Source organism: Cygnus atratus, chromosome 1 (assembly GCF_013377495.2).
Source record: "Cygnus atratus isolate AKBS03 ecotype Queensland, Australia chromosome 1, CAtr_DNAZoo_HiC_assembly, whole genome shotgun sequence".
Lineage (NCBI taxonomy): Eukaryota > Metazoa > Chordata > Aves > Anseriformes > Anatidae > Cygnus > Cygnus atratus.
This window is the reverse complement of record NC_066362.1, coordinates 92,606,002-92,625,247: the sequence shown is the minus strand read 5'-3', so window position 1 is coordinate 92,625,247 and position 19,246 is coordinate 92,606,002. Positions and strand designations below refer to the sequence as shown.

The window sequence follows — 19,246 nt, the reverse complement described above, 5'->3', positions numbered from 1 at the left end:
TGTTGTTGTTATGCCAGTCTCGGTAACTATCTCCCATCGCTGATTTAGCGCTTACTAAAATGTCAGAAGCTGTTTATTAACCCACCATGAATATATAAACTGGAATCATGAGTACAATGTTTAGCTTAGAATATTGTTTCATCGAATTTACCAAAATGCAGTGCAGAAATGATGCTGCCCTTAACTGTGCATTCCCCAGCCTCTGAGTGTGCAGATTTTATCTGTGAAGTGTGAGGGAAACGCATCAGCTCACACAGCAACTGCAAGCGGTGTTTATTCATTTGGGACTGGGGGGTGGAAGAAAGGGTCTGAGTCATAAAATCTCAAGCCATATTCCAGTTTCTTTAAAATCTGTGTGTGTTCAGGAGCAGAGTTTTTGTCTCTGCAACTCTGAGACCACTAACACTCTTCATTAACTTCTGGACAGAAGTTTGAAAAACATTCATATTTTGAAACCCAGCTTTTCACAGGGTGAGTGACCAAATTATTATTATTATTATTTTATTTTTATTTTTTTTCAGAAGCGCTAGCTTACTAGCACAGTGCCTTTCCCTGGGTATTGCTGGTTTGATTACACTGACAAAATAAATGTCCTGCATCTCTCTGCCTCCTAGCCTGGGACTGTGCGTGTGGGATTTGTCAGGCTGGTAATTAAGCTTGACACTAACTGCTGAAGTCCATTTGCATCCAGCATTGGATAAAACACAGCCAGTGCCTTCCCGAAGCAAGCAAGCTCTGGCAGGGGGATGGTCACAGATGCCAGGGGGGTCTCAGCCAAATCCCATCTCTGCCCTGCAGCAGTGCCAGCCCATCCATCCCTGTGTGTAGAGAAGGTATCGCTGTGCACCACACAAGCCATCAGACCTTGGCTGTACAGTTGACCCCATTTCCCTGCATCAGCCCAGGCACTGGAGCCGAGGAAGGGCTCTGTGGGCAGTGCTGGCACCCCACAGCCGCTGGCGAGGTGAGGCCTGGTTCCCGTCTGCGCTTGGCTGGGGCCAAGTCTGGCACCACATGTCATTGTCCTGGAGGGGACCTAGCCACGGGCTTGGAAACACCCTCACATTTCACCCTGCGCTGGGAGTTTTCAGCACTATGGAGGAATGAAATGAAAACAAACTGCAGTCATGTCACTGCCGTCCAAAATAAACAGGGATGTGGGGGTGGCGATCCTGCTTTTGCTTTTTTTTTCCCTTCTGCATCCCTCAGTCACAGCTGGGGACTGGGGCATTAACCCTGCTCCTGCTAAGCTGCCTTGCTGCCCTTCCAGGTGGGAGACAGGTGCTTTGCTGTCAGCTTTTCTGCAGGTGTGAGAAAGGGAGATTACCCTCGCATTTTGGTCCCATGCTATGTGACATCGTGCTGGTGAGCCCTGTGGCTGACAGTGCCTGTGGGGCTGAGTCCCACGTGCCTTGCCCCCTGCACACGTTTGGGGCCACTACTTCTCCTTCAGCCCTCTCCTGGGACCCCAGCAAAGTGCCCTGTGGGAAATACAGACATGATAAGATGATGGTAATGGGGCCCAGCAGTCTTGTTATGTACAGTGCTGTGCTCCCAGGGGGTTTCTTTGTTGGCCGTCACCCCAAGGAACAGCTGCTGTCCTTGCTCCAGGTGAATTGGGTGGCAGATCTACACTGCAGCCCGCAAACGCTTCTCATCTGTGGTCCCATCTTGGAGCAAGAACAGGGCATATTGATCTTAACTCCCCAAAATGAGGGAGGTTTGTGTATTTGCTGTGGGCTTCCTGAAGCCCAGCAGCACAGTGGGAGGAGGAGTTGCAGCTGCTCTGCTACAGCCTTGGGATGCCTCAAAATCTCAGAGTTATCCTCCCTGCCTGTGCAGGGTGGCTGAATAGGACTGAGACCTCTGGGCTGACCAGGGCTGTTGCTGATGATCGCTGCTGGCTGGGATTCACCAGGCAGCAATGTGACCATTCACAGTCTGCATCTCCAATATCTTTTTTTTTTTTTTTTATTGGCAAAGGTAGGTTACTATTGTAGACATAATGTATTTATTGGTTGCATTATTCTGCTTTATCTAGGCTATTCTATTTCCACTGGCCCAGATAACCTAAAGCTGCTGACAGCAGTGGCTCTGTGTACTGACCCAAAAGACTGAGCTCAAGAGATGTTTGGGGGCCTGGAAGGTTATACACGAAGATGAGAATTCCCCGTCTCCCAAATAACTAAAACTGTCGTTTAGCAAGGTGTCTGCTGAAGTCATGGTTCAATGGTAAATGATTAACATTGTGAAGCAAATGAGTGTGCAGCTGGGAGTGATGAAATACTTGAAGGAAATCTTGAGGCATGAGGCAGCTGTAGGCAGCTGGAAAGCAAGGTCACGGGGGGAGAGCTCCTTCGTTATGGCTTTTCACAGAAGACTGAACAAATATCAAGAGAAAGTATCAACAGTGCCAAGTTGGCATTGTCTGTTGGTTGATTGACACTCTTTGAAACTTTATTTTAAAAAACAAAAGTAAATAATTTAGATAAACAAATACCTGAGGGGCATGCAGCGACCAGTGGATGGGCAGCGCTCTCCTCTGAGCTGGCCTCCAGGAGCGCAGACAAGATGACCCAGCAGGGAGTTTCCACTGCTGCCTTTTGACCGGCTGCATCAGTCTTTCAGCCAAGCTGAAGAAACTCATATTGGAAGTGAAATCAAAGCACCCTTGGCGTTTTGTCAGCCACCTCTGTGTGCGTCTGCTTCGCCGTTCCCGGACCTTCCCTGGGTTTTGGGATGTTGCTGGCCAGGCCATGTGAGGGGACGTGTGCCCGCAGCTTCCCTCTGCCCGTGCCTAGGACGTCCCAGCCGTAGAGTGGGAGCAGATCTGGCCTCTCAGTATTATGCTTCCCAGAGTAGTTTTCCTGCAATTGAGTGATTCTTATCGGCTAGAAAACAAATTCTGTCTTTGTAATGATTTTTGGCCTCGTTGTTTGGCAGGGTTACATACCCTTTCTCAGTCATGCCTGTGTTTCATTCTGGGCTTTGCCAGTGACGAGTGTGTATCCCGCAGTACTACCATAATCCTGTAATTCTGACATCAACACGCACACACAAATTAACAGCTGGGCTTCTAAAACCTAAACACTGACTTGAACCTATATGTTTTTACATGGTCAGGTTTCACTTGCCTTTGGTTTTGATTCTTACAAGATAGCTTCTTTGAAGCACTTCTGAGCTCCAGGAACTTAATTTCGTTTTAATGAGAGTCCAGATTTTCTTAATTGCATGATACTTGGCAGTGTTAAGAAAAATAGTAAAAATCATGAGACCTTTGATACTTGCCAGAAATGTACAAGAATCTGCGGGTAACTTTTTATGTCTTATTATCCAACCCATTTTTCAGGTGTGGCTGGCTATTAATGTTTTTCAGTTAGTGGACATGAGCTTTAGTCACGAGTATCTTTGTTTTCTACACCTGATATGACACACAGTGCCTGGAAGCCCTGTTTATTTCTTCAGGAAGATATAAAACTGCTTTGTCATAGCCGATTGTCTTGGTGTTTATCATCCTGATGCTAATACTTGTCGGTTCATTTAGTGTGTGTGTGTGAGCACGTGTCTGTGGGTACCCATAACTGCTAGCAGACTGCTCTTCCCCAAGCCACACTAATTTCTCTGACCATTAATTCGAAGCCCCAGAGACAGGAGGAGGCAGAAATTAATCATGGACTAGAGGGATTGTGCTGTTTGGGCTAGAATTGTGTATTATCAAGAAACAATTTTGTTCAATTTTGGTTACACTTCCTTGGAGCTGGGTTCTGCTTCCACTGGAGTCAATGGGCCTGGTTTTGGTGACACCAGAAAAACAGGATTCAGCTTGTGGTGCTGAGCCACCTCCAGCTAAGGTCCAAGGAGAAGCCTCTGAATATAGAGGAAACAGTCTCATCTTGAATGACATATGAGACTTTTCTGTAGGGCTGTGTTTTTCTGGGGTCTTTTTGCTCTTATTTTCCTCTTATCCTGATGTGCTAAAAAATCAGTAATAAATCTTGCTGTTTCCTCAAATGAAGTGGGGCGTATGGTGCCAAGCGGGCCAGCTATACTTCATCAGGAGAGGGAGGCAGCAGTGGGGCTGAGGAGACTGGAAGGAGCTGTGGATGTTTGCAGGGATGTGGGACAATACCCTGCAAACAAGACTCACCTGGGCGCTGAGGTGCTGCCTGTGGGGTATAAAAAACCTGGAAACCACTTAATTTATTTTTGACTTTTTCTCTTGGGGGGGACAGAAGAGGGACAGGATGGTGTTCCCTTGGCCCTGAAAGCAGAGGGTGACAAAAGCAATGGTACCAAAGGGTATGATTTTTTCTTATTTTCTACAACTGTTCTTTGGGAAACAGGTGTGTTTTCTGTGCTGTTGTCTTGCTTACTGATGTATGTGATAATTCAGTGAGGCTTTATTTTTTTCCTGTGTCTTTGTGGATCATTTGAGCTAAGTTAACTACTATGTCTTTAACGCCCTTGTTTTCTCTAAGTCATCCATGAAGTAGTAAATGAATTTATATCACTATGGTCTCCAAAGGAGTATTTGCTAATTAATTTGAGGTGCATGTACTGTTTGCCTGTTCCTGTTGAACTGCTAGTAGCTATGAACAGAGATAACTGCTATCACTGGGCAATTATGGCTTTATATCCTTCTGACAAAAAGTCTTGTTCTAAGATGTGTTTGGAGCCTGGACCTTGCTTCCTCTGTGGACAAGAGGATGCTTCTAAACATAACTCAATTAATGTGTGGTATAACCCTAGTGAAGATGGTGTATCTCTGTAGTTGTGGCTCATGACAGCAAGTTAGGCTGGTCAGCCTGCTAGCTTACAGACAGGAGCATGAATAGGACTGATTCCCCAAACACCTTTGATTTGCAGGCTTGTTAGGTCCACAGACCTGCAAGTATGTCTCTCAGGTCTTCTCACTGATTACCTGTGTAAGATAAACCTATTTGCTTGCCTCATTTGGCTACAGCTATGAGGAAGCTCTGTGCCTTTTTTTGTGAGCAGAAGGCAATCAATTTGGCTTTCTGTGACCCTCTCACCTGATGCCCTGGTGCATGAGACTTGTGATAGCTTAAGAGAACAATTTTTGGTGCCTGAGCTTACAGAGGTGACTACTCCTTCCCCTCTCCCAGGTGCTCTCCTTTCCTTTTCACTGTAAACTCTGCTGCTGCTGTTTTCTTGCCTGAGGCCTTGTACATTATCCTATGAATATGATCTCAGCCTAAAATCCAAACCAAGATATAAACACAACAGAAAGCGGCAGAACTGTTTGTTTTGCCTGCATTGTCTGTTTCTGGAGAAATCACCGCTGTGTTTAGCATCTTGTTTAAATTGCTGAGGTGTTCCTACGCCTTTGAAGGGTTACTCTGTGCTTGCCTGTGGTGTGCTGCTCCTAATCACCTCTGTTTATTGCTGACACATACTTGGCTTGTTTCACCTGCCTGTGATCTGGAGATGGGGGCAGGAGGAGGAAGCATCTTGCTTTCCCAACCAGGGCCACAAGTTGTAGTAAACAGGGCCTGGGGAAGAGGAGGGCTACCAACCACAGCTCTCCTGTTAAAGCCTTTGTTGGGAGTAAAGATGTGTTGGCAGGAGGGTCTGGATATGGTCATCCACCACTGCCTGATGAAAGGGTCAGTATGCTTTGATATGAAGCACACTGATTTCCTATGCCAACACTGGAAATGATGTTCATCCTGCGTCAGGCTCCTGATGGTGGTGCCAGCATGAGCATGTTGGCTTGGCTCCTCTGGAGGTACCTTGGTCTCCTTGGATCCTGTCCTGTCTCCCTCCTTCCCTCTTCACAGAGCCCAGGCTGGAAGCTGGTTGCACCACCCCTGACCGATACTCACGAAATAGTCGTCTTGGTGCAGGCAGGAGCCCTTCAGGAGCCAGGGCAAGCCTGGGGCGTTGAAATGAGCACGCGTGTTGTTGCAACACCTCTTGTGCTGCCTGGTTTCAGTTCTTGCACTCCTCCCCTCCCTTCTGACTAATGCTGTAGGAATGCGACAAGCCAAACTCTCTGTGGGGTACTGCTTAAATTTTTGCTTTTCTTGACTCTTTGAATAAAAGAAGGTGGAAGGAGGCATGCACATGCTGGCCTCCAAAATAAGGTGACACTGTGCTGCTGGAGGACTTCGAAAAGTGACTCCTGGATTGAGTCTAGATGGAGGGAGCACTCTCCCAGAGAGCAGCTACTCAGCTCCTTCAACAATTTGTATTCCTGTACAATGCATTCAAAATCACTATCTGCTCCCGAAAGCTTGGCCCAAGAATTTAAGATACGCAGTCCAAGGGGACAGGAAAATCAGAGGTAACTGTACTGTGGCTCATGATGAGGTCTGCTAGAAACAGCAATATAAATCACATATATAAGTGGATGCTCTCTTGAGGGGGCTTGGGGTGGGGAACAGAATGGCAGTTCACATGCTGTTCTCATCTTTTTCATGATAGTTTCTAAAATTACTCTAGTCTGAGTTGTTACTATGCTTTCCAAGTGACAATGTGAAATGCTACTGTGGGCTTCCCACCTGACCCACAATTGTCTGGTCAGTGATAAAGTCAAGTGAAGGCTGGGATTTAGAAATCTGAAAGGCATTTTTGTGCTTGGGAACGTCTTCAGTCATCCCTTCTAATTTCAGTGTGTCTTCTGTAACTTTGGTGTAGTGTTTTCTTGCCTCATTCAATGCAATCATTGAAGTAATGATGCTCAATTAGTCACGATCCTGTAACTTGCGGCAGATTTTGTTCCCAAATGGGGTGCTTTGTCAGCACGGCAGATGAGCTGTGTTGCAGACTGAAGGGTAGGAATCTCTTCACTGACTTCCTTTTTTCCATTTCTTAAAATTAATAGCAGAAGTTGGGATGCGTTCTAAAACTAACAAAAGCAGAGAAAGCAAATGTGATTGTAGGGTTCCAGCTTGAGGGGGTAAAGGGCAAAAAACTGTGATTGAGCGGAGTTATTAATTAACAACTACTTACCGGATTCTTCCCAATTTATGACTTCATCTATCATAACTCTTTCAGTAAATCATCCTTGGTGACTATGTACATGGCCACTGAGTAATCATACAGTATGTACAGCCAAAAAAAAAAAAAAAAACTTAGAACACAGCAACTGTAGCTTAAGACCTGTTCCCAAAGTGGACCAGGTAAGAAAATCTTTTCAGCAAGACCGACTGCAAGCTATTTCATTAAAAATAGAGGGGCTGGCTGTGGTGCTGGCGGCTGGATAGCTGAAGGGTAGCCCTGTGGTTGGGTCAGAAATCGGCCTCATCCTTGAGGATGCTTCTTGCCTCTCCCTCCAAAGCATCCTCCTCTGTGACTGAGCTGCAGGTTTGGGTGGTGGCAGCAGTGCCACTGCTCCAGCTGTGAAATAGGCTGGGGGGCTGCTGGGCTGGCTGGGGACCTCCTGGGAAACACCAGGAAAATCACAACAATGGCCACTTGTCTATTCTTTTGTTTTGAACAAGTGCAGTTAGAACAGGAGAGGGGACCTGAGAATGGCCTGGAGAGCATCTGTTTCCCTACTAGCCTTCAGACTTCAATGTTTAACCAGCCTCCATAATTAGGGCATTTTTTTTTTATGCATCATTGTGTTTCTTCTAGCAGGAGAGTGAACAGAAAGAGAGGCAGGTATGAAAAGTAAGCTTGGAGCTGGGAAGGTGAAGACCAAAGAGCTGGAATGGGGCCTATTCACTCCCTGGCAGCTTGAGAACTTATCTGTGCAGGGGTGAGCATGGAGTCCATTGGTTTTTGACCTAAGCATAGCTCAATAACAAATGCAATTTCAGTATGAGAGGCAGAAACATCATTAGAAATTGCTGCTAATTAGAGAGTTGCCAATTCATTAGTGAGAGGTTTGATCTCAGGTGGAATAGCAAAACAATCAGGATCCTACAGGAGGTGGATCTCCATATCTCTCTGATCACCCCTCTGCCTCCTGTCATCACAGGGATGTGCCATCACTAATAACTTCATCACCTGCCCGTGAGGCATCGTCTTCGTCGTATGGATTAGAGGCTGAAATGCAGCATGGACTAAATGACTTGCCCAAGGTCACAGAGGAAATCGGTGCCCGAGCCAAGAACTTCAAAACCAGTATTTCTGAATCATGACTGACATCTTGGTGCCAGCCGGGGTTTGGTTAAGGTTGGGCCCCTGGGCAGAAGGAAAGAGTTAAACAAAACAAAAAAAAAATCATGTTGATGTTCTCTGAGAAACAGCACCTCTGGTTCAAATGTTCTTTTCATGCTCTGACCCTTCTTATCTCCTCAGCTGTCAGTTAGGCTAAAGAACTTTTCCCAGCGTGCTTACTTTGAAACATTCCCTCTGCATGGACCTTTGGGGTCACGAAGCCTTCATGTTTGCTTCCTTGTGGGGTTTTTCTGTCTAATTTTTTTTTTCCTTTTGGAGGTGCTTTCTTCCTTTTTACATTGTTGAAGGGCAGGCGCTGGGAGGGACCAGGGCGGCTGCCAGTGGAGGGTGTGAGTGGCAAGGAGTTAAGTAATGGCTCTGCCAGTGCTGATTCCCGTAACTGCTGCCGCCTCCTGCCCTGCCAGGAACAGCCAACCCATCGGGTGGCAAGCTTTGAAAGACAAAAACAGCCCGGGCTGGCAATCTGTTGCCCTGCATGGGGCTGCAGGGGAAAGCTCGTGCGTGTGTGTGCGTTTTCATAAGGAATTTATTAGTGCAATGTAATAATATCTAATTATTTAAGTAATAAGTGGCTGGGAGCTACAGGTGCCCAAAGAAGCGCGTGAGGGAGGGTGTGTTTGGGGTGCAGGCAGGAGAGGGGGCCCTGTAGGGTGAGTGTGCTCCTGCTGGGGCTGCCTGCCGTGGGGCAGGGTGCTGGAGACCCCTGTAAACGCTGCCTTGCTCCTGTCCTGTCTGCTTGGTAAAGGGCGTGATTTCTATACCCCTTTCTTGTCCCCCTCTCCTTTATTTCTTCGTGATCCAGAAGAGGTGGATTACAGGAGGGTGCACAGGGTGTAGTTAAGGGTTTCTTTTAATGCCTGTGTGAATCCACTATTGGTTGAAGCTGCAGAGTAATCTGAGCGGGCTGAATACGACACTTTCTGATGCCCCCAGGAGAAATCAGATGTAACTAAATACATGTGTTCTTAGGAACAACTTAAACTCCTTTTTCTTCCCTTCTTGCTTTGTAGTGCTGATTGTTTGAAACTACCCAGACAAATAGCCTCTTAAATGAGATGCATCTCTGCTTTCATTGATAATAGTATATTTACATCCCTATATACTCTGCCATAGCCACCTCTAATACCCATAAAGGCAATAGGGTCTAACAGTCCATAAGGCTGTCCTAAAGGATAGGTTTCCACTAAGCTATACAGACAGGGAACTTTTCCATTGGGGGGGAGTTTTGCTTCGTTAAATCCTGCCACCAGCCTGTCTCTTTAGCTGACTGATGAAGCAAACCTTGAGACCTCATTTCTCCACTGGTTGTTCCCTACCATCCTTCAGTCCATGAGCTTGCTTTTGTCTCCTCCTTGTCACAATGTCACTGAAGCAGTTCAAAAATCCCAGAGCTCTGAAGGTGACCGGTCAAAGTAGCAACTTGATGGGCATATTGATGCTCAGATAAAATCATTAAGGCTGGAAAAGACCTCCAAGACCATCTGGTCCAACCATCCCCCTACCACAAATATCACCCACTAAACCATGTCCCTAATCACCACATCCAACCTTTCCTTAAACACCCCCGGGGATGGTGACTCCCTGGGCAACCTGTTCCAATGTCTGAAATAGATATAATCTGAAGTCTTCTACCAAAAAACCCCACATGACTCAGGAAAGCCTTCTTTGTCCAAGGAAGCTTTGCTCTATCTCACGTGCGTCAAACCTCAAGTAGCTATTGTCCTGAAAATCTGCTTTTTGCTAACACCCGATGGTATAGACAGGAAACATCAACATGGGCTGAGATGATGGGAGAGGCAAGCGCAGGTTATCCAGAATCACAGCAGAGTAAAGGTCTGTCTGACCTGTGTTAGTCTGTCTTCTGCAACCAGACAATAAAGCCATAATTTTTATCAGCTCTTCAGATGGGAAAAAGTGTTTAACCTCATTTCTCAAGAAAAGCTGGATGTTGTCTTGAGTCTATGTGCTGACTGTAATCCAAGTACTCTCCTCCCATTTTTCATTAAGCAGACTATGACCCATTCCTGTTGTTTAACCCTCCTTTGACCTAAGATGCTGTATAGCTGTAGTCCCATTGATTTTTTTCTTGAATTATTATGGGAATTGAAGCATAAATGTGCTCTTTCCTTAACAGCCTTTTTTTTTTTTCCAAATTAATACCTTCTGTCCCCTCTTAAGTAGTATTTAAAAGATATCTGGATAGACAAATGTAATTATGGAAAGACTGAAGCAAAGGAAAAGCTTGTTTGTAAATTTATATTGAATCATTAATTGTCATGTTTTGTAGCATTTTTATCTGTGATAGCACTACAGTAATTACTTTCCCTTTCCATGACTGAGATTCTTTCAGAGGCCTTAACGTGTTGTGTTTGAGTGTTTTGCATGCTGTAGCTTGACTTTAGGATACTTGTGCTCTCAGTTCTTGGGCTGTGAAATGTGACCACTTCCATAGGACTGATGTGAAGAGTGAATGATTGCTTGCAAAATGCTTTTGACCCCATGCTTTGCATGTATCTGAAGTGATACCGTATTTTTAAACATCTATCTCACCTTTGTGGGCAGCATGCATAGATGAGGTCTGTTCCTCCTTGTGGAAAAAAAATAGGCAAGTTTGCCAGAATCCAGTCTTATACTGGTACTAAACATGTAGTGCTTCTAAGGGGCCATCACCAATCTCCTTTATTTGCAGACTGGTATCAAACAATTCATCTCAACGAAAAACACTGAGAATGGATTGCTACTCTTGAACTGCTTTTTTACTTAATCCATTAAAAAAGCTAAACGACTTCAGTAGTGAAGACTGGTATTTTTCAGAACAGATAATAGAAAGGGGAGGAGCAAAATAAATACTTGGCATATGTGGAAATGAGTGTATACATCTGCTTCCAACCCCAGCTGGAGCTTGCTTTAGCTTTAGTACTGCAGAAAGAGCTCCACTCACTGGTAGAGCATGTTTCTAGACTCTGCGAATAACTTGGTCCTGGGCTAAAAAGATACAAAACAGAGCAGCTTTTCCAAATGATAATGTCACTGCTGTGCTGGGAAATTTTGTGTTCAGTGCAGGACTGCTTGTTTCCTTACTAAACCAACTCAAATGTTTTGTGAACCCTATGCATGGAAGTTAGCCTATAGATTATCTCTGTGTATAGAATAGGTCTGGAAGCTCTTAAGTTTGCTGCCTGGTTCACTAAGCTGATGCACACTGTGCATGGAAGGCTTTTGGCTTTGGTCCCACTATGATAAAGAAAATTCCAGTTTTGACCAACATTGTTCTCCCTTTTCCTGACCAAGTCAGCACTTCTGCTGCTTCTTTTTCTCTCTCCCAGGAGCAGGCCCCTCTGCAAATGCACTGACAGCATGTCGTGCAGCTGCTTGCCCATGGCTGCTTGGTGTAGGGATCTTTCCTCTGCTACCAGAGCTGTTGCTCTTGGGATTTTGCTGTTCCAATGGGCAACAATTAACATTTTAAAAGGATGTAAGTGTTGGTTTGGAAGACCTAATGACAATAAAACGTGGGTTTATTGTGGCTGTACCTTCAGAGCTAGATCATAGTTCACAAATTGTTGCATGTCCTACACCTACTGCAGGACTAGGCCTGCAGAGTTACAGGCGATGGGGCCAGGCATGCAGAGATGTCTTGGCTGGCTTTGCGTGAGTCGGTGCTGGCACTGAAGGCATCATTGTTGCATCAGTGGGGCCATGCTGGGGTGTGGGTCTGCACACATGAAGCTGGATGGCTTTCAAGCCCCAGTCAGGCATGAGCCATGCATGCAGATGCCTGGGGCTGTCTTGGCTCAGGTATCTCTTTGTGCTGCTCTAAAATAGTGACAGGGCTGTTTCTGGAAGTAAAAAAATGCTTTGTGCCCACATAAAGTGGTTACAGCTTGATGTGTTATCCTTGTTACATTGCCTGGTCTACTCCACTGCTGTTGACTATGAAAAAGGTCCTTTGTGGTTGCCTCTATCTCTGAGGCTTGACTGCTGTCTGGGTAGTGGGTAGGAGTGTGTATGAGCACAGGGTGCAAATATATGATGCTGTGGTGGTATGGCTGTGGGATGTCTTGCTCCTTTTTGTGGCACTTGAGATATTAGTTGTGGCCACATGGCTGCAGTAGCAGGCACAGCCACAAAAATGTAGTTGGTGGAGATGTACCTTTGTAAACAAATTGTAGCTGAGCCTGCCATAACAGGGTCACACTTCAGGGTTTTCAGGTCATTAATTGAAAATGATTGGGTTTACTGCCAGTCATAAACATTGATTCCTGGCAGAGAAATCAATACTGCCTCCAGTCATCTCAAAAAGTGTCAGTCTTTTCACACCCAAATAGACACATGCCTTGTTAACACGTGCCATGCGACATGCTTTGCTGGTTGAAGATGTTGAGGGATGTAAAGACAAATCAGTGTGTGCTTGCTTATCCATGATGAGAAAGCTATCTGAATTCAGTCCTGGTTTGGGAAAAGCCGCCTTATTTAGTGGCAGATGAGCTTGTAAGGGTAGGTAGATCTAGTCAGATCAGGAGATGTGCTACGTGCATGGCTGTGCTACCTGGCACATGGTGGAGGCAGAAACTGTGTGGTGTTGTGTTGTGGTCTGGATATATCTGGGAGAGATGGAGCCCTTTTAAATCTGGAGCCTTGTGTAACCCTACTTGTACCTGGTTAAAGCTTCCCTGTCCATGTGTTGTGTGGCCACTGGGAGCTCAGCTGAAGGTCAGGACTGGAAGCTCTTCTGTTCTGTGCAAGCATCTCTGTTAATGCTATGGTGAACACACCTAAAGGAGCTGTACAGGCCCATCTGGCCCCTATCCTGTTGCAGAATGGCCATAAACAGGTACCCTGGTGGAGGGAAGAGCGAGGCAAGTGAGCGTGACACTGCTCCCAGTTCTCTTCTCAGGGGTTGTCCACAATAACCTGACTTACTGAAAGTCACCCAGGAATTTGTACACTTCTTAAGGGGCTTTGTGTTCTTATGGTCCAGTGGTTTTACTGTGCTCTCTGCATGCACAGGGAACTCCCCATGAGTCAAGGTTTTAAAACTACACATAACCTCTATGAACAATGTTGCTTCCCACATCCCTTCTCCCCAGCCTTTGTGAGCCCTGACCCTTGGAGATGGGTTGCATGTGAGGAAGAGGGCTCAGCTCTTGGCCTTGACACGGGGTGGTCGCCAGCCTCACAGCAGCTCAGTCAAGCCTGCTGTTGCTTTGCAGTTGATGTCACCTGCCTCCCAGGTGGGATTTGGGCAGGATAGAGAGGCCACCTCCATGCTTAGACACTGTTATTGCTTGGCACTGTGGATCCAGGACCTGGCTGTGCTGAGTGATGCACGAACAGTGTGGTCCCAGCAGTCTGCAAGCTGTGTAAATTATGTCCTGGAATTGCACAGGGATCCTGATACGTCTACGTTCCTTTGGCCTGATTTGTAAGGGTTTGCCAAGTCTCTAATGAGAGAGAAAGTTGTCTTCAGAGACTCAGCAAGCCAGCTTTGGCCGATGATATTTTATTAGCTATCTTTGCCAGGAAACTGAAGCAATACGTTGATATGGTAAAGGACACTTCTCTCTTCCAGTGCCAATGTAGTCATGTTTTACGAGCAAATAGCCATCTGCCACATAGTTGTATGAAAACGTGCACATTGCATAAATGCTTGTGTGTAGTAGATGAGATTTTTATCATAACCTTAAGCATAACATGTAGCTATCTGGACCAGAATAATTATTAGGAAACATTTCAACTCCATTTCAAGTGTTCTCCATTTCAGTGCTGTTGAGAGCTGTACTGTAGTCAAGATATGGATGCTTGAAATTAATTACTAAGTGGTGTAGATAAGAAAAATGCTTTGTAAATATTTTTTGTTAAAATTTCTCCTCTTGAAGCAAGAGTGAACCCCTTAGAAATGCTGATCCTCACTACTTTGGCTTGTGAAGTTCCATCTAATGTCCAGGGAAGACTGAAAACTCTGTATTTAATTCCTTTTTCAAGGAGTAGATTAGTGAAATAAAAGACAAGCAGAGGTGAGGAGGTTTATCTGCTTTGATGGTTGGGGTTAGTAAATGTGGTGAGAAAAAATTACCTGGATTTTTTTTTACTCTTTACTTTGCATTTCTGGGATTTTTTAAGAAAAAAATAGTTTCATATAAGGAGTAACTGAATTTCAGTTCATAAAAAGAATAAGTTTTTATTGTGACTTTTAATCAACTTTTTTTCTAACCAAAAAAGCATGCAGCTTTTTCAAAGATATTCAAATTAAGATATGCTTTTTGCTCTTCATTACATGAATAAAAGGCAGGTGCTGACACTTGTGTGTTATGACCTATACTCCAACTTCTGATGCAAAAACTCTTTTCCATACTTGCAACTTCATTTATGTGGTACTGAGTCCTAGACAATAAGCTTCAAGTGATTGTAATACCCTTCACAGATGCTTTAATTATGTCCCTTTTTCAGACCTGTGAGGAACAGGATCATCTAGCTTAGCTGAGAGCCCATCCTCCCTCTGACATTTTAAAAGCTTGGTTAAATAATGAAGTTGTTTCAAACACTTGAAATCTAGAACCAAAAATGTCTGGGTAAATTAAATAGCTCAGGTGCTTGATTTGCCATGGGAGTAAATAAAGTTGTGGTGGATTTCTGTATTATGAACAAACTGATGGTCTTCCCAGCAGCTCCTGGAAGTGCTTTGCCTGATTTCACAGCTGATGCCTCTGTGGTAGAGGGGATTTAATATGATGAAGTTCAGTGTTGTTCTTTCATATTAAAAATATGAAATTTTCATATTAAAAAAAAAAAATTGAGGAAGAGCCAATGTATGTACTTTGGTTTGGAGGAATGATGAGCAGCAGCCAAGGAACATTGAGGTCCTTCAGGTTTGTTGCACCATTCTCTGGCATAAATGTGTCTGGGCTCTCCTGGAGATGTGGGATCTGCCTCCAGGCTGGATGCAGCTCATCTGTAGAAAAGTACTCTTGCCTGTTGCAGCACTGCAAGATTAGCCTTAGAAAGGCATGATAGCTTGTTCCTTTGAGAGATGGTGGGGCTGAAGGGAAATGATGAGGCTGCTTTCTTGGGGGAAGGTCAAGTTGATGGGTAGTCTGGTGCTTCAGCACCCGGGGCCTCCAAGGACTGTGTGTCAGTCCCTGCTGCAACCTGGTGCCTGCAAGGGGATGGGCAGGATGGGGGCATCACCCCTGCTCCTGTCCTGGCTGATGGAGCAGCTGTGCTGCTGTACCCCGCCACTGCTGCTGGGATGGGCCTTGGTGTGTAGGGTAAGCAATACCTAGGATTGGCCCTCTCCTGCCTAAATCACTTGCCCCCTTTCTTCAGCTTGTGAAAAAGGACTGTGATATGTATTGGTCCTATCTGAATTCAGATGAATCAGGGCTCTAACATGGGCTTATCCTACCCTTTACAAATAATAGATTTTTTTTTTTGATTTAAAGAAACTGAAGATAATTTGCTGCTTGCATTATTTATTTTTTCAAGGAGTAGCAAAGATAAGCTGTGGTATTATGGCATCGGTGCTGCGGCTGGATCATTGGTGGTAATGCTGAATGTGAACCAGCTGGATTGAGGCTCTCTTCACTCCGGCAGGTGCCTTTTGCTTTTGCATGATGAGTGAATGGCTTGGGGGTATCAGACTAGTGGTGGCCAGCTCCCTCCAGTGTTTTCCTCTTTCAAAGAGCCTCTTCTGCTGATGTACTAGAGCATGTACTGAGGAAAGGAAAAGGAGGTAAATATCTGTGTGCAGCTGTTTTATCATTCCATGAGGGCTTCATCCTCCCACTGCACTGATGGGGAATACATGTGCAATCTCTACTGTCGCGGGCCCCTGAGTTTGGGCTGGAGTGATGAACTCGTGGTGTACCAGGCTGTGTGGCTTGGGTTCAGCAGGACTGTGAGCAGTAGAAAACATTTTGCTTGGTACAAGGAGATATGAGTGTTGGGGTGCTAGATCCATCTGCGTGGAGACTCCATCTAATTTCTGCTGAAGATTTTTCTGAGGGAAATATTGCCTCTTGTGTAAGATGGTGGGTACTTTATGCCAGCCTTGGGTGTTATGTATTTGTCCTCTAAAACATAACTCTTGCAAGTGCTGCTGTTCTTGAATTAAACTTGCTAGTATTTTTTCCTAGAAAGAACTGGTGTGTTCGTACTGGTGTTTCAGTATGCCATGGTGAGGGATGAAGGCAGACAAAGCACAATCCTGCTGTGGGGTGAGGGAAGGGAGACAAGTGTGGTTGTCTGGAGCTTAATGACAGCTCAGACCCTGGAGCAAGGCTTTGTTTGAGTAGGGCACGTTGTGTAGCTGGTCTGCCAATTGGCATGCATCTTGAAAGCACTCATACAAAAATGTGAAATACGCCATTTCCAGGTGAAAGGCTTCTATGTACAAGTGTGGGCTTAGGAGCATACAAATAAAATGCCTCAGGAATAACCTTCTTAAAATGATAACCAGTACTTTAAAGGGGTGAATGTTTTGGTCTTTTTCCATATTTAAGAAAAAGGAAAAAGACATTAGCAAGTCCTTTGATCGGTCTAGCAACCCCTCCTGGATTCTTCAGGTCAGTGTCTCTTAGCAGGGAGACTAAATAGCTGATGCTGGAAGATCTGGTTTTGCTAGAAGCTGTTGAGACTTAGTGGCCCAGTCACTGGGTTAGCGAAGCAGAACACGTAGTTAGTTACACAAGCAGCTGTCTGTTTCTTGAAAAAACATACTGCATATGCAGTTACATCTGCTGGAGTCCAAGCTGGTCACACTTTCCATCTGGCTTTTCCAAGTACCTTGACCATGGCTGGAGCTTTTCCTGATATTCCTTCATCAGTTCTCTTGCTTTCTCTAATTCTCTAAAGGCTTTCAGCAATGAAGGGGAAATCACAGGGTTGTGTATACATCTCAAATGAATAGATCTCATGGAAGGGAGCAAGGATGTATCTTAGACATTACTTCAAAGACAGTTTTGAAGTAGAATTTTAGGGCAGGTGGAAATATTCTTGGAGGGACTTATTTTTAGAGGAATAAACACCCCTATTATTCTCATTTCGTGTGATCCAGATCAAAATTTGTAATGGTCTGCAGTAAAATATTGAACATCCATTCAGCATTATGCTAAAAGCAAACTCAAGTGGTGCAGTGGCAATGCTGTGGGAATTCCTTGTGTAAAAGCAGAAAGATCAAACTGATGCTTATTATGGAAAGAAGAAACTAGCTGTGGCGTGGGTTGGAAGTGCAAGACTCAGTAACAGACTATGCTCCATTAAGCACAGACTTGCTGAGACTCTGTAGTACTTAAAACTGTAAAAGGGGGGCTATGTACTTGTCATGGGTTGGACTATACAGGCTGTAAAAAGCTGGATGAAAATGTTGCAGCAGGATTAGACCTGGGATGGCAGATGTTTGCACACAAAAAGAAGTCTGATCAGAATAAAATAACTTAATCTGTGCGCACTTCTTTTGGGACTAGAGAGCCTTCTCATTTCCCAGACAATGCTGGCATCATGTGGCCACTTCATTTAGCTCACCTCGTATTAAAATATCTTTGAAGAATACTTGCTGTTCCTCAGCATCTTTCTGCATAGAATCCCTCAAAACTCACAAATGCCCCAACGCAGATGCTTCATTTGCCTGGATGCACTGGGACACTACCCCCATTTTATACAAGGCATGAGGAGTTTTAATTGATGGCTTGGGAATTTCATTTTCTGACCAAACATCACTGATCATATTTTTCAAATAAAAGGAATCTGTAATGATGCTTTCATGGGGACTTTGAAATGGAGTACTATTTTGTAGAAGATTTTTAATAAAAGAGGCTTCTGTGACAGCTGGAAAATTGAAGAAAACTGCATGTCTGATTCTGAATTTAATAATCCAGGCTGCAGAAAATAAAAGTAATTTTAAAGCAATACTACTGGTATTCTGGAAGAATGGAAACCTGGGTAGAGATGGTAGAGATACTATCTAATACTAATTGAAGTGGGATCCTGTTACACAGACAAGACTGATTGAAAGAATTTTGCAAAATTTCCCCTGAAGCTCAAGTAAATAAAGCCTAGGTAGTATAGCTTTAATCAATGGTACTAATAACTTATTAACCTCCATATGAAATAATCTGCCAAGAATAAAAAGCAGAATCTGTTCAGGGAAGTTCCTCTTTGAAGTTCTGTACATCCAGATAAAACGGCAAACTTGGCAAGAAGCATAAAACACACAAAAAGAAGGTATTTCTCTCAGCAGTGTTTCAGACTGAGAAACAAATGATACAGCCTTCTGAAACAAGAAGACAAAGCATGTGCATGATTGTACACTTGTGTAAACCTACAGATGAGCATGTATGCTTACATACATTTCTATACGTAGAAAAGTTTGTGCACATGCACAGCTATACTTCTCTGCAGAGACAGTTTAAACTAAAAAAAAAAAAAACAAAACTCAGATGGAAGAGGAGTGAAACTATCAAGTGCAAAGCTAATGACAAAGCTGGAAAGTCTTCAAACACTGAAGCTAACTCTTAGGTCTTCCGATACCTATACCTGCAAGCAGGAAGTCATTTACCAGGAACAAAATGCCTTAAGTATGCAATGCTAGCCGTCTAAAGCCAGGCATGTGTTTAAGTAAATAATGAGAAGAGTTATGGCTATGACTTTAGAGCTCCTGTGAACTTGTAAAATTATGTGTTTAGGTGACAGGGAACCTTTAATCTGATTTGGTGTCTTGTTTCAGATTGGTTGCTCTTGGTTAAAATGTTTAGTGTGGATCCTGTTTGGAGTAGATAAGGTACAAAATTACTTAATGCAAAGAGGTTCTTGGCCATCTACATTGCCTAGTAAAATGTAGTTACTTGACTGTTTTTGCATCTAGCTGAAAATCCATGGCACGTCACTAAACTTCTTCATTGTCACGTAGGTTCTAGTTTAGTTTCCTGGAAAAGCTCCCTACCTCTACAGCAGACCCAGCAAATTCAGACTGATTGAAGTTAGTACTGCAGGGTATGAATGCGGGCCCTTGGCCTTTCTATGATATATTATTTTCTACAGCTTCTATCCAAAAAGGAAGAAACTTATTTGTTCTTTCTCTATAGATGATAACATAGAA

The 19,246-nt window shown here is 44.3% G+C and overlaps 1 protein-coding gene across 4 annotated transcripts in view; it reads left to right on the top strand.

Moving 5' to 3' along the window:
- Positions 1-334: 334 nt before the first annotated feature.
- ZPLD1 (zona pellucida like domain containing 1) overlaps positions 335-19,246 on the top strand; it is a 108,966-nt gene continuing 90,054 nt past the window's right edge. For 2 of the 4 annotated variants that reach the window (XM_035540618.2, XM_035540615.2), the window contains exon 1: positions 335-471. The gene's annotated coding sequence lies outside the window, so the exon portion shown is untranslated. The remainder of the gene's footprint in view (positions 472-19,246) is intronic. The other 2 variants (XM_035540619.2, XM_035540616.2) reach the window with 1 other exon arrangement.